Source organism: Fukomys damarensis, unplaced genomic scaffold (assembly GCF_012274545.1).
Source record: "Fukomys damarensis isolate Sample0158 unplaced genomic scaffold, DMR_v1.0_HiC HiC_scaffold_23, whole genome shotgun sequence".
Classification (NCBI taxonomy): domain Eukaryota; kingdom Metazoa; phylum Chordata; class Mammalia; order Rodentia; family Bathyergidae; genus Fukomys; species Fukomys damarensis.
Window position 1 is genome coordinate 62,891,120 of NW_022900935.1, and position 15,274 is coordinate 62,906,393.

A 15,274-nucleotide genomic window follows, 5' to 3' on the forward strand; every position below is an offset into this window, starting at 1 on the left:
AAAAAAAAAAAAAAAAAAAAACACTGGAAATAAGAGAATTAGTATCCAGAATATATAAAAAAGGATCAGTATGGAGACTACAGAAAGAACTCCTACAAAATCACTGTAAAAAGAGCCAAAATTTTAATAGACAAAGTGGGCAAGTCACACAGAAGGCAAACCAAGGCACTAATAAAAATGGAAAGAGTCTCGCTGATGATTTCAGAGAGTACAAAGGAGAAGGCACTTGCACGGGCTTTGCTGCACTCTGGGGTGGTGGCGGTGGGGGCAGTAATTGGATCTGATAGACCCAGTCCCCTTGAGACTTTCAGAAAATTCCCTGGGATGCTTTTTCAAAGTGCAGGTTACAGCCCTCCCAATAGTGGATGTTGAAGCCAATTCAGTGGGTTGAGACCAGCACATGAGGAAAAAGAAAACGCTCCTGTGTGCCAGTGCAGTAAGGCATGGTGCTAGGTTGGGAAGCTTCTGCTTTGCCAGGGCCCTGGGAGTCAGCAACCCAGACACACGTGCATCTCACCTCCAACGCCTGGCCTACAGTGGTTGACTGCACAGAACTGCAAGGGCAGCATGTATTCTGATTCGAATTTAGGCCTCTTCCCAGGCTAGTGATCCTTGGCAGGACATTCTCTCAAGATGTTGGGTAGCTGAACTGCAGTAAATGCATTTCTATTTTCTTTATTCGATTACATTTTTGTTTTTGTTGTTTTGAGACAAGTCTCATTATGCAGTTCAGGCTGTCCTTGAACTCACAGTGATCCTCCTGCCTCAGCCTCTTGAGAGCAGAGATTACAGGCCTGCACCACCATCGTGCTATTTTCCATTTACAAAGGATTCACCAGTATGTGACCGCATCATCAATCATGAAGCACATGTACTACAGTGTACACATAAAGTGATTTGGAAGAGTCTTGAGTAGAAACCTTATCCCTCTCTACAAGGAGCCAACCATGAGGGTATCGTTCAGCAGCCAGTTTGCAGCATAAGTCCAGACAACAGCTCTTAGAACCAATCATAAGTATGCGCATGGATGACGTTCACCTATGCACACACGTACACACCCCAAGCTGAGCCATTGGTGCACATGAAGAAAGAGACGGGTATGCAACTGTACTACATCCTGGCTGTGAATTATGAGTGTCTGGGACAGGCACACGCTGGACAGATGCAGACCAGCTTCCTAAGTGTGCAGGGGAGCAACTGGGGCAGGACCACCCCACAAAAAGATGAGGCTTCCACCTCATCTCTGTGAAAAAAAGTCTTGAAGCTAAAAATAACATTATGGACTGTGAGTGGGAAACCACAGGTGGTACACGAATTATATTCAGCCTTCAACAACACCGACCCACTGTTATGGCTTCTATCTAGATGTCCTCCTGAAGTTCCGTGTGCTCACATGCTTATCCGTGGGACTTTTTGGAGTGACTGCATCACGGGTGTGTGGTACTAGATTAGTCCTGACTGGTTTAGCACAGTTCTGGGTGTGGGTGGTGGATTTACTGAAGAGGGAAGGCCCAACCTGGGTGTGGACAGAGCCAACCAATAGGCCTGCAGCCTGAGTGGGATGAAAAGGGAAGGAAGGAAGCTCACTGCTTCCGGCCTTCCCTGCCGTGGATGATTTCCCCTCCGCCGTGCCACCCTGCCTTGGAGCCAGCTGACCATGGTCTAAAAGCCCTACGACTCTGAGCCAAAGTAAATCTCTCCTCCTTTAACTTGTAGATATCTGGTATTTTGTCTCAGCAACAGGGCATAACTAAGACGCGCATTGTACACTGTCAATGGGCCCTGAGGACGATGCCTCGGTGACTGTCACAGCAGGGATGCATTCAGAGAAACCTGTCACGGGGCAATTCTTTCACTGTGCAAACACCAGTGTCCTCACCCTAACAAAGCCAACTGTACCACCACGAGGCAACAGAATGCTGTGGAATCGCCAGCATCAGCGCCCATCCTTGCCAGAAAGGGAGCACCACACCTGCAAGCCAGACACAAAAGACAGATACAGTACCACATGCCTGCTTGTAGGCAGCCCCTGGAACAGTCGGAGTCAGACACAGAAAGCGGACTGACCACCCCAAGTCCCAGTGGTATACTGCTTGATCTTCAGTCCCACCCACCTCTTCAGGCGCCCCTCCTCGAACCCCCACTCCCTTGGCCCCTCTGCATATTTCCAGTTGCCTCTGTGGCCACCAGCTCTCCCCAAACATAATACTCCAGCAACTTCCCAGCAGCCCAGGAGCCACCAGTCCCATCCTGGCATCTTTTGACCAACAGACTCATTGCTCCAGTCTCCCCCATTGCCAAGGCCAACATCAGCATTACCTTTACAGATACAGTGGTACCTCGATTCACAAAAGCTTTGATTTGTGAACAATTTGGTGCACAAGCAGAAGCACCTGGCAAAATTTTGTTTTTCTTTGCAAATATGCAAATTTTGCAAGCATGAATTTTTTTGTTTTGTTTTTTTTGTTTTGCAATGAACATGACCCTGGCTATCTTTCCCACATGAACATAAACTAGGCCATCTCTTCTAGTATCATGGAAAGAATTAAGTTTGTGAACCGAGGCACCGCTGTACCTGTGCTGGGGGCCGGGACCCAGCTCTGGACCTTGCCTCTAGGACTCCCCTCTGCTTTCCCCTACAGTGCATCCTCTCCCCATCCAAATGCTCCGTCAGGCTGCAGAATGGACTTTGCCCCTTGGTAGGGATCGGCGGAAGTACTCTGCTAGGGCCAGCAGCGAACACTTTCCACCGGCCGGGTATGGCCACGCAGTTCTGCCCTTGGACACTGAGTGTCCCAGACAAGGAACCAAGGGGAGCGACAGTGTGACCCTGAAATTGCATAGCTTGGATTTCTGTACTTCCCACATCCTGGCCAGTCGCCCCGGGAGGCCCTGTGTCTGCTCCTGGCCGAGGGTGTGGCCCTCTCTCATCTTCATCACTGTGGTCCCTGCAGTCTGAACACCACCACACACCACGACACACGACAACCAAGCTATGAGCCTCAAAACAACGATCAGGTCGCAACCTAAGCGTCAGAACACAAGTGGTTTCCCACTGGTTACCCAAAACGGCCACGTCCTCATTCGAACTTAGTCTGTCCACGATATTTTCAAGAATTCCTGAGGAGTTACAAGGTCCGCTAATAAGCTATATGAGAGAACAGAATCCTCTTACTGAGGTGGGCCATCCCTGATAATACAACGTGAGCCACACGTACAACTTACAGTTTTCTAGCAGTCACCATTTAAAAAGGAAATAGAAACAAGCGAAATTAACTTTTAAAACATGGGGTTTTAACGCAGTACATTCAGAACAATGTCCTGTGAGTGCACACACAGTATGAAAAAGTGATTACATATATTTCACCTTCTTAAAGTCTTAAAATCTGGTGTGTCACTCACACACACTGCAGATCCCACCAGCCACCATTCTCACGCCCAGTGGCTGCCGTGGCCCTGGCTGTGGCCTCTGTGGTGACCAAGGCGGGGGCAGGGCCAGGCCACTCTTTCGAAAACTCCAGCGGCCATGACTTAGTGAGTCGCCAGGCTGCCAACGACTCGCAGCTGCTTCCAAAGAACACAACTACCTTCAAGTGAAGGTCTGTTACCGCCACTGAGGATAACCAAGAGGCTGTGCTGGGATTTTGGAAAGGATTCCAACCATACCACTTCCCAGCCAGTGAAGCTCCACGGCAGCAGACCCAGGAGTGTGTCCTAGAAGTGCAGCTTTTCAAAAGAGAAAACGGGTTGCCAGCAACGACTCAGGAGCAGAAAATCCCGGGACACTCTCTCCTAGTGCAGGGATCGGCTCCTCCTTGACCCGGACGCAAGGGCCTCCCCACCCGCTCCCTGGTCCTAGACAGACCAGACCAGGACTATCGGTTAAACATTAGACATTTATTTGCTCTCTTTGGTAATTCTTACCTATTTGCATAATCTATTTACTCTTTTATGAGCTTCTTTCATCTAAATTAATCCTGCTTCCCAAACTCTGGTCTCCATTAAACTCCAAGTACCCTTTAAGCTACGGGATCCAAAAGTATGTGTATATTTTTACTATGTTCTGTGTCCTATCTAAAAATGAATGAATTAAAAATGCAGCCAGTACAACTGTATCATAGCTTGCTTTCAGTTATATGATAAATATATTTTCCCCACGTGTTATGGGTTGCAGAGTGTGTCCTACAATTCATGTGTTGAAATCTTCATACCCAGAGCGCAACTTTATTTGAAGGAGTAATCAGTTAAAATGAGGTCACTGTGATGAGCCCTAATCCAGTTTGACTAGAGCCCTTGCAAATAGAGGAAATTGGGGACTGACACCACTACCCAACAGGAGGGCCATGTGACTGTGAAGAGAGCTACTACCAGCCACGGTGGGAGGCCTGCAGAGCCCACATCCCTCCCAGCCCTGTTACTGCCTTAGCCTTGGACTTCCGGTTTCCAGAACTGAAGGAATAAATATCTGTTGTTGAAGTGACCCAGCCTCCCTTATCTTGGTACAGCAGCCCACTCCTCATCGGAGCTGAACCTTCTAACTGCCAGCTCTCCACTGCAGTAGCCGCATGGAAGGCACAGACACACCATTCCAGAACCAACTTTTGGGGACCTTCGGTTTCCAAATGGATGCTGAACCGTAACTCTACACATATTTGCAGCCTCACTGTGTCTACCGGGTACTTCCTGGGATTCCTGATCGTTTCCCCAGGAGAACAGCAGCCCCGAATACGATACCCAGTGGATTTCTGCACAGGTACCAGCATTACCGGGGATGTACACCTGCCAGTCTGGCACCTGGAAAACGCTTATCTGGTGCCCTGGTCACCTGAACAGATGACCTACCAAGTGGTCATCTTTGTTCCTCCTGTGAATTATCTGTGTGCACTGCCGATGTCTCGGTAGGCAGTGGAAGTCTCATTTCTGTGGAAGAGGTCTTACATAGTCGCCTTGCTCTTTTCCCTAATTTGTTGTTTATCTTTTAATTGCATTGTCCATTTCAAAGAACAGAAGCTTTAAGATTTATGCAAGCGATGGTCACTTTTCTTCAGTGATTTCTTTTATTACGTCTTACATTGTAGAGGCCTTCCCAAGACAGAGATCCGTTTAAGATCCACAAGGTTTATATTTTATTCTTATATTTTTTCTCATGGCTTTAATTTCCAATGAAATTGGAATTTGGTATTTCAAAAAGCCAACTGAAAGTGTGCATTTACCTGAAAAGGTTTTGATTATGTTTTTATTGCTATTTCTTGCTTTTATTATTTGATTATCTGCCTGATAAAAACAGGGAAGCTGATTATAGCTTAAGAGAGCTGAGATTTTTTTAATATAAAAATTTTATGGAAAATTTTAAAAGACAGAGTCCTTAGAACTGGGCATAGTGGCACATGCTAATAATCCCAGCAGTTTGGGAGGTTGAGGCAAGAGGAGTGCAAGTTTGAGCCCAGCTGGGGCAACTGAGACCTTGAGTCAAAATTTTAAAAAGGGTTGGGGCTGTAGCTCCATGTGAAGCACCTGGGTTCAATCCTCAGTACTCAGAAAAGAAAAATGTGGCCTTAGTTGTGGCCCAGAGACCACTGTGGTTTGGCCACCCTCTCAGCTTCTCCCCCACCACACAAGGAACACGTGTGTGCATCCACACGCATGACCCAGTCCTCACACTAGAGTGTGCCCCATGAGAATAACTCGGAACAGGTATAGCTCAGCCAGAGGCAGGGCAATGTGGGCAGCAAACCCCTCCCAGGCTGCTGCCCCACCCCAGGGAGAACTCTACGGAAAAGCCACACTGTGGGAAGCACAGGACTTGCTCTTTCATCCTCCCTGAGCCGGTGGCCCACAGGCTGCACAGTCTTCGGGGTCCAGCCCCACCACGGGCAGTTCGGGCTCCTTCATCCGGCTTCCCGAGGCCCGAGCAGCCTCCAGAAAGTTCTCAACGGCACCTGGCGGCAGGTGCTCCAGGCCCCATGGCGACTCCGCCCTCTAGCCCGTGCTGCGTGAGACACACCAGCTGCCACTAGGAACAAGGTCCACCATCACCCCGCCCACCACCGCTGGGTCGGAGCACCTGCGGACACTTGAGTCCTGGAGTGTGGCGTCCTAGCTGCGGGAACTGCATTCCTACTCCGCCCCAGTGACAGTGTAACCCACCCCACACGAGGTCAGAAGAAAGCAAGGAGACCCCGGGAGAAACAACTGCTGCCCCACGCCAGGCAGAGCAAGCCGGGCCGCAGCCGGGTCCCCAGCCCCACCTCCAGCTGCCTGTCGGTGCACCACACATCCGCACACGCCACACACTTGCCACACGGCACACTATACACAGATGCGCTGTCCTGTGTATGCACGCATGTGCCCCACACCCTCCCTCGGAGCAGCTGTCAGCCTTGCCTGTTCTCCCCCGCAGCCAGCCACGCGTGAGCCCCTCTGCACAGACAAGGATGCAGCCCAGCCTGGGGTGTCGTCTCCCAGCCCCTGGACATACTGAGGAGGACTGGGGTGCAAGGTGGCTCCAGATGCAGAACCCTCCCCAGTCCAATGCACCTGTTTCAGGTCAGTAAACTGGTCCCCAGGCAGTGCCTGGCATCCCCAGAGCGGGGGCATGAGGGCGCCCAGGCAGCGCAGCCTCTAACCCAGCTGGTCTGGGGTAGCAGCATGCACCCCAAATCCTGCTGGTTCTATCACCCAGACACGGCTCTGTACCTCACTGTGGCTCTAAGAACCAGGGCAGGTGAAGGTGAACCCACAGGTTCACAGGGCTCCCCGGCAGCTGCAGGGGACAGTGTTGAGCTCTCCGTGAGGGCCCCAGGGCCACCTGAGACCTCTTGGGAAGCGAGCCCAGGGCAGGTGGCCCTGATGTGCAGGGGGCTCCGGGGAGCAGATCTGGGAGGGGACGAGGAAGGGGGCAGGAGACAGGGAGAGGAGTACAGCAGGCCCTGCGGGACAGTGGGCGCTGCAGAGCCCTAGCCCTAACCCAGGCCAACCTCCCCAGCACCGAAGGCTCCCCTGCCCTGGCCTGTGGGCAGCCACGTGCAGCTGAAACCCATTCACTCAGGCCCAGCATCCCTCAGCGGTCTGCAGCACCCCAAGGTGTCCCTTCTTCATCCCAGCCCTGCGAGAAGCTGCTGGGAGCATGCAGGGAAGAGGACGGCAGCAGAAAGGCAGGGGTGTCCAGGAGGGAGCCTGGCTGGCCATCAGGGTCACCCCTCTGCACAGATGAGCAGGCAGAAGGCCCCGGGGAGCCCTGCAGAGGAGGGTCAGGTCCCCAGGTGCCAGGTGGAGGCACAGGGTGGAGGGGGCTGGGCCACCACAGAGGGTGCTGAGTGCAGAGGGCACTGTCAGCAGGGAGGATGAGGCAGACAGGGCCCAGCCCTGTGCTGAGCAGGTGTGAGGGAGCCACTGGCCATAGCAGTCAGGAAGGGGCTGCGGCAGGGAGCAGAAGCAACTGCAGGGACCCACAGCGGAACCACTGGTGCAGGTGACAGATCCACAGTACTGCACGTCACCGAATGTTGCTAAAAGGTGCCCTTCACCATAATTTAACTTACCACCAAAATCCACAGAACGCGGCTGTGTGTGTTTCTCTTTGTACTTTCTGCTCATTTTTGTCAACCTCAAACTACTCTTTAAAAAAAGAAAATCAACAAACAGAAATACACACACAGCTGTTTACTGCAGACTTACTGCTAATTGCCAAAATCTGGAAGGACCCAAGATGTCTGTCCTTCAACAAGTACATGGTAAATAAGCTCCGGTCCACCCAAACCATGGAATATCTCGTGGCACTGAAGAGAACCAGGCTGTCGCGCCATGGAAACACATGGAGTAAGGTGAAGGGGGTGCTGCTAAGAAGCCCATCGGAATGGCTACTGACGTGTGATTCCAAGCACCCCTAAATCTAAAACCCAGAATGCTCCAGATCCAAAACTTCTTGAGGGCCAAAATAACGCCACTAGTGGAAAATTCCACACCTGACTTTGTGTGACAGTCACAGTTAAAATGCAGATGCACCACAGAGTATGGGCCACGGGGATACACAACACACCCACAAAATGCAAATAATTCTGTGTCAGACTTGGACCCCAAGATATCTATATGATATGTATACACAAATATTCCATAATTCAAAGAGTCTGAACTCCAAAGCACTCTGGGCCCAGGAATTTCAGATAAGGAACACTCAACCTTTACATGATGTTCTGGATAAGATAAAACTGTGGAGGAAGTGAAAAAAACAGTGGCCTGGGAACGGTGATGCACACCTGCAATCCCAGCTACTTGGGAGGCTGAGGCAGGGGACTGCACATTCAAAGCGAGACTGGCAAACCTAAAAAGACCTCTCAAAATTAAAAACAATTTTTTTTGGTACCAAGGATTGAACTTAGGACCTTGAACTTGAGAGGCAGGTGGCGGCACCACTGAGCTAAATCACCAGCAAAAATTTTTTTTAAATAGCTAGGGATGTAGTTCCACACTCCCTGGTTCCACCCCTAATACTGTTTACTGGCTCCCAAATATTAGAGGAGAGGGACAGACAGGCAGGGCTGAGGTAGGGAGTGAAATCACTGTGATGCCACCGTGCTGGTCACACACCATGTATTTGTCCAAACCCACAGAATGCCAGCCCCCGTGGGCCCTTATGCAAATTGTGTCTTCCGGCTGACAAGGATGCATCCAAGTTACAGATGGACCAGGCTGAGAAGCAAGCACGATGATAATGAGGAAACTGTGCCTGTGGGAGGCTGGGTCTTATGTGACATCTGTGTATCCACTCACACTTCTTGTGAACCTAAAACTGTTTTTAAAGAGTTAAGTCCTTTGGGAGGCTGAAGCAGGAGGAATCAAGGGTTTGAGCCCCAGCCTGGACAATTTAACAACTTAGTGAGACTGTGTCAAAAATTTTAAAAATAAAATAAAAAAGGGCTGAAGGTATAGCTCAATACAAAGGCCCTGGGTTCGATTCCAAATAACAAACGTACACACACAGTTTTTAAGAAAAAGATATATGACCTCCCTTGCTGGCAGGGTGGTGGAGGGTAGGGACTAAAGTCTAAGAATTATTTTTTAAATGAGGCCGAGATCAGGAAGTTGGCATCGAAATAATAGGACAGGGTGGCACTTTGTGCATGAACGCAGGAAACAGGCAGTCACCAGGGGCAGGAGGAGGAGACCCAGGCGGCAAAGAGTATCTGGTTCCCGGGCCCCAGGCGGTGGGGACAGCCTCCTAGTGACCTTGGATCCACTGACTCGTGACCCTGAGGGGCCCCTGTGCACAAGACTGCAGAGCCCCAATCTGAGGGCACTGGCATCCTCTGGGGTGGAAAGAATGCAAAGGTGGCCATGACTCCCCATAGACGACGAACCTCGGAAAAGTGGCCAAGGCGCAGAACTCAGTGTGCAGGGCCACCTGGGGCCCCCTGCACGGCCAGGGGCTCTTTCGGACTTCTCAGAAGTGTTGAGGGACAGGGACACTCAGAGCACAATCTTTACCACCCCCGGCAGAGCAACTGAGGCAACAAAAGAAGAGTGCGGTGAGGACAGACAGACAGCTGCTTTCCGATCTCTAGTAAGGACTCAGTTAACCGAGTCCAACACAGAGCGCCCGTGAGTCACCACAGATCCTGAGAGACAAAGGTGGGTCCCTAACAGAGACACGAACCTCCAGTCAGCTCCTCCGGCTGCGCCGCCCAGAGCGCTGTGACCGGTGAGCATCCAAATGCCTTGCTTTTGCTGACCTAGGACAGCAACGCCGGCTTGGCACTTGGCATAAACAACGCAGAGATGGAGTGAAGTCAAGATCTAGACTGCATCGGCTCAGGCGTACAGAAGAAGTGCGTGACCCATGGCCGGGAAGGGGGAAAGCACAGTCTGAACACCCGATCCAGCACATCACCCAGAGGACCTGGTGCCGTCAGAAGTCACTGGCGCCCTCCAGGCAGGGCTGGGCTTTTGCAAAACAGGCTCTTGTGTAACTAGAAAAGAAAGAACTGCCTGGCCCACCTCCAACAAAAATGCACACACGCTCATAAAACAAAAAGCCCTCCGTGGAGAGTCATTCTTTTCCATTAACCTACCACTTGGAAAATTAGGGTACCTTTGAGGACCACGGACTCCCAGCTGTGGCAGCTCACGGAGGACAGACACGGGAGGTGAAGGCAGCTGCGGCTTCAGGAGAGTTTGGAGGAGGCTGAAGAGCAGGGGCTGGTTGCAAGGGAAAGACGCCAGAAACAGCAGGCACCCACTAGGAGGGAGTGGAGGGGCTTGGCTGGGGCTGGAAGGGGCTGCAATCTGCTTCCTGCACAGTGTGTCGGGAGCAGGCCTTCCTGCTGGCTGGAGACACGGACAGCTGTGGGCGGCATCTTACCCACACGTCTCCGCCACCCCCGGTGCAGCCGGGCACACAATCAGCCGCAGGTTTTAGTCACTCATGGTGAAGTGGAAGGGCTGGGGTCTGTCTCCTTCAGCAAATATTTACCAGGGTGAAGCTAAGACATTTACTACCCAGAATTCAGGCCTGGGGCAGAATGACTTAGACACTAATAAAGAACCCTTCTATGTTTAGAGGCAAGCGGTCATCAGGAAGCCAGGTGTGAACAAGACAGTGAAGAAATCACATAACAAAACCCGGCATAGCGGCCCACGCATAGGCCTGGCTGAGGCAGGAGAACCTTGGTTGAGGCTGGCCTGGGCAATTTAGCAAGCCCTTTCTCAAAAAAAAAGGACAGAGTCAAAGAATCGGTTGTTCCTCAGACAAAGATCTACTATCTAGAATATATAAAGAACTCAAAAAAAGTCAGATCCTCCCAAATATAAAGAATCAATTCAAAAATGGGTATCTGGGCAGGGGATTTAGCTCAGCGGTTCTGCCGCCTGCCTCGCAAGTGCAAGGACCCAAGTTCTATCCCTGGCTACCAAAGCGGTGGGCATCTGAAATGAACAGGCATTTCTCAGACAAGCAAGTAAAAGCAGTAAGTAAATATATGAAAACTTGTTCAACACCACTGGTCATTCGAGTGATGCAGAAGAAAACAACACTGAGTTTCCATCTCACCCCAGAAAGAATGGCTGCTATCAAGATAACAAATGTTGGCAGGGTTGTGGGGAGAAAGGAACCCTTCTCCATTGTTGGTGGGAGTGCAGACTGGTGCAACCACTGTGGAAATCAATATGGAGATACCTCAAAGATCTGGGGCTAGAGGTCCCATCTGACCCAGCCATCCCTCTGCTGGGTATCTTCCCAAAAGAATTAAAAGAATCATACCAGAGAGGTATGCGCACCTATGTTTATAGCAGCATAATTTGTAATAGCTAAAACTTAGAAACAGCCCAGTTGCCCACCAACTGGAGACTGAATAAGGATGTGTTTTTTCTATAAAATGGAGTACTACTCAGCCATAAAGAACGAGAAACTAGAGACATTTATAGCTAAATAGATACACATTGAGGCCATACTCTTAACTGAAATAAATAAGACACATGTGAATACCGAATAGTTTCTCTGGTGTGAAAAACTAAAGGTGTAAATTCAAACTGTATAATTGATAATGTGAAATAGGAAGAAAAGGTCTAAAGGAGTAGGGGAAGTGGGAAGGGTAGGGGAAAGGAAAGAAGGGAAAAGAAAAAATACGAGAAAAGGAAAAAATGGAAACAAAGTCTTGTAAATAGGGAAGGTGAAGGGGGTGAAGGGAGGGCAGGGGAATGGAGAAAACATAAGAACCAAGATACGTCATGTGAAGGCACGAGATCCCCATGATGAGTGTAACTGTACTGTATACCTAAAAAGAACCAATAAACTTAATGGAGGAAAAGAAAAAGGGACAGGGTGCTGGGGATAAGCAGGTGTGGTGGCACAGAATTATAATGCCAGCACTCTGGGAGGCTGAGGCAGGAGGATCAAAAATTCAGGCCCAGCCTGGGCAACTTAAAAGAAACAGAAACGGGGCTGGAAACAGAGCTTGGGGCAAAGGTCCTTGGCTCTGGCCTGTTTCAAAAGCTTTCCTGCCCCAAGTGTATCAATTTCCTACAGCTGCTCCAACAAATGAGCACACTGGTGACCACTGCTCACTGCAACAGGGCAGAGGCAGGTGGCGCATAAGTCAGGGCATGACACCCACTGCTGATTATTCAATGGCTTTGTCCTTGACTGCTCAGGGTGTACCTCCATGCAGAGCCAGCAGACTGCAATCGTCTGCTTTGTCCTGGAAAACCAGCAGGGTGAGGCAACACCTGGCTCAACGGAGCACAGCAGACACAAGAACACAAGGGTCCTTTCCCTCCCGCTGGGCATCTGCCGGGAAGGGACGCACCTGGAAGAGGCCTGGGCTCCTTCCGCCCTCCTGCTGCCCTTCCTCCAAATGATGCACCACTGTCTCTGGGGAACCTGGCCTTGCAGGTCAAGGGGAGCTATTACTTCTGCGGTCACCAGATCAGGACCTCGGTCCTGGGGCCACGTGGTCTGGCAGTGCTGGGTCCCCCTAAGTCCCAGGATTTGGATAAGGCCCTGGGGCCAACATGTCTCGTCCTCTCAATCGCACTTTGATGTAGAAGAGAAACACATTTGCCACACAGGATGCACAGGGGACGAAGCCCCACACAGGGAGAGGACGGGCAGGCAGCTGGCCCTGAACATGAAGGGGCTGAAGACTGATACAAGCAAGGTCTGTGGGCCAAGGCCCACAGCGGAAAGGACCTTTGGTACAGGGCCAGGCAGTCAAGGAGAGGAGGCTGGGTCCCACCCAGAGGAGACTTTCCTCTTCCAACTGTCCAGCTGTCACTCTGATTACCATTCACTCCCTGGTAAACCCCAAAGCCTGTGCTTCCAGGGAGAGACCATCTGCTCTTTGGCCCTTGGCTGCAAATACAAACATCCTGTTTTCCCCTAAAGAGCCAATGAAGTTAGGCCAGAGAGAAGAAACTAACCTCAGACATGAGCTCGGATATGGGACCCAGGAAGGAAAAAGCCCCAAAGGTAAGAAACATACACAGCCATGTAGAAGACACGAACATCTGATAGGCCCAGGCTGAAGACCTGCAGTCTCCCTGTTGCTGCCAGAGTAGAAACTGATGAACAAAACAAAACTGGGTTTGAAACCCGTACTGACAACACCTCCAAAACCAACACAGCTGATTTGCTTAGACAAAGCAGAATCATGCCGGAGGAAAAAATCCTGGTCCCAGACACAATGCAAAAACATACAGATCTATGTTGGTCCAGCCCTGTCCCGGAACAGTCTGCAGGGACCCAGGCTCCAATCACATTATCAAGAAAAAGTGGTAAACAGACCCAATGCTGAATTCCACATCTGCTTAAGATCAGCTTTCCATCAAATGAAGTAAGTTCAAGCCCAGCCTGGGTAACACAGTGACTTAGTGAGACCCTGTCTCAAAATTAAAAATTAAAAAAGGGCTGGGGATGTAGCTCAGTGTGAAGCCCCTAGGTTCAATCCCCAGCACTGAAACAACAACGATGACAACAACAACAAAAACCACAATGTTTTACCACTCTAGCTAAATGGGAAAAATCCAAATGATGGCCATTCACATTAATTAAAAATGGTAACAAGCACTTACCATGTGCCAGGCACTCAGGGCTTTCCATAATTCATGCAACAGCCTTTGAGGTAGGGAGTACTGTTCCCACTTTACAGATGGGAAACTGAAGCACTGAGGAATTCTGCAAGTACGGCACTAGGTGGCAGGGTTTATCTAAACTCAGCAGTCTATCTCTGGAGGCCATTGCTGCTACCCAGAACAGGGAAGAGAGGCCTATGATTGTTGGCAGGTTTTGCAAACTCAACGGCTATCTCAGATGCCTGGAAGGGTCTTCCCAGAGCAAGGTGCCACAGCCAGCAGCAGGCCAGTTATAAGAGGGGAGGCACAGGTTTTCGGTGTCTGGAACATCTGCACCAGGGTCACCCTGCGTTGGGGCACCCTCAGCTGCAAAACTTGGGTGAGTTACTTCTCCACGGCTCAGGGATTCCACATAAAAGGTGGTCCTGCCCATGAGTTTGTTTTGTGAGTTCTGGTGGTCAGGAGCTATTAACACGGCCACAACCATTGCTAGAGGATTAAGTAATTTCACTAATAACATTTAGCTGTATTCTGAGATTCTGTTCACCACTTAAGTAGTGCAGGCTGCAGAAAACACAAACACCACCCACCCGCGGGGAACCTTTCCTACAAGCTGTGAGTGAACTGAGCTTCATTCGGAATTGGGTTCCTCAACTTAATCCCCTATTTGCAAAAAGCTTTCATAATTCTCAGAACCACTTAATACTGTCACGTCTTTTCTTTCTTCTTCTTTTTTTTTGGGGGGGGGGTACTGGGGATCGAACTCAGGTCCCTGCGCTTGCAAGGAGGCAGGCGGGGTCACCACTGAGCTAAATCCTCAGCCCTGTAAGTTAACATTTCTAATGAGGAATTTCTAACACTAACACGCTAACCTTTTAAAGTGTTTTAATCGACTGGCGGCAGATATGGAGTCTAAGTCCCCAGCCCCCGGGTCTCTGCACCCACACGGGTCACTGTGTGCTCCGGAGAGAGGCTTCCCTTTCTCTCCAGGTGAAAATATAAGGGCAAAGCTAAACAGATCCTTAATGGTCAAACAACAGGGAACAGCCACCAGCCCGGCTTTGCCGGTGAATTTGATTAGAAAGTAAAACAAAGTTTACCGAGGAAAGAGAAACCAACTTTCACCATGTCCCTCCTATTCCTTGCTATTTCTGAGCCGAATCCGAACCAGATTGTGGCCAACATATGATACCAACTTCCGAGAGTGGGAATAACAGGATTTGGGGATTCGCTGCTCTCTGGCAGGGCTCCTTAGGTTATTTTTAGCTATCTTAAATTATCCTTTTTTTCTACCTTTCTCTCTCTCCTTAAGGACATCACGAGAAGAGTGGAACCAAAACGAAGTAAGGATCCCGACATGAGGAGCTCAAACTACCCAGGCCACCCAAGCTACAGGCCAGAAATACTAAGCAAGCAGGCACCCGGGAAGCAGAAGGCACACTTTGGGGGTTCAGCGTTGGCACCTCACAAGTTCCCATTCGCGTTTTCTGACGATTCAGCCAGACAAAGACCGCAAGTTCCCCGGGCCCGCAGCTCCACATAGGCTGGGACGGAGTCTCCCCGAATTAGGCCAACTCCCCGCGCAGGGTGCCCCGCTCGCCTCGGGGAAGTCCCCGGGGTGGCCCAGGCGTGGTCTCACGTCCTCCCACAACGCCCCTACTATGGCTCACGCCCGGCCGGACCATGGGCCCTCCCCGGCCCCGAGGCTGCA

At 50.6% G+C, this 15,274-nt stretch overlaps 1 protein-coding gene across 6 annotated transcripts in view; it reads right to left on the reverse strand.

The window, feature by feature from the left end:
* Positions 1 to 15,274, reverse strand: part of Tbc1d16 (TBC1 domain family member 16) — a 72,388-nt gene that overhangs the window by 56,006 nt on the left and 1,108 nt on the right. For 3 of the 6 annotated variants that reach the window (XR_004518652.1, XM_010618575.2, XM_010618574.2), the window contains exon 1: positions 3,667 to 3,827. The exons of 1 other annotated variant lie outside the window; for it this stretch is intronic. The gene's annotated coding sequence lies outside the window, so the exon portion shown is untranslated. Of the gene's footprint in view, positions 1 to 3,666; positions 3,830 to 15,274 lie in introns of those variants that run through there. 2 more of the 6 variants (XM_033767806.1, XM_033767807.1) reach the window with 2 other exon arrangements.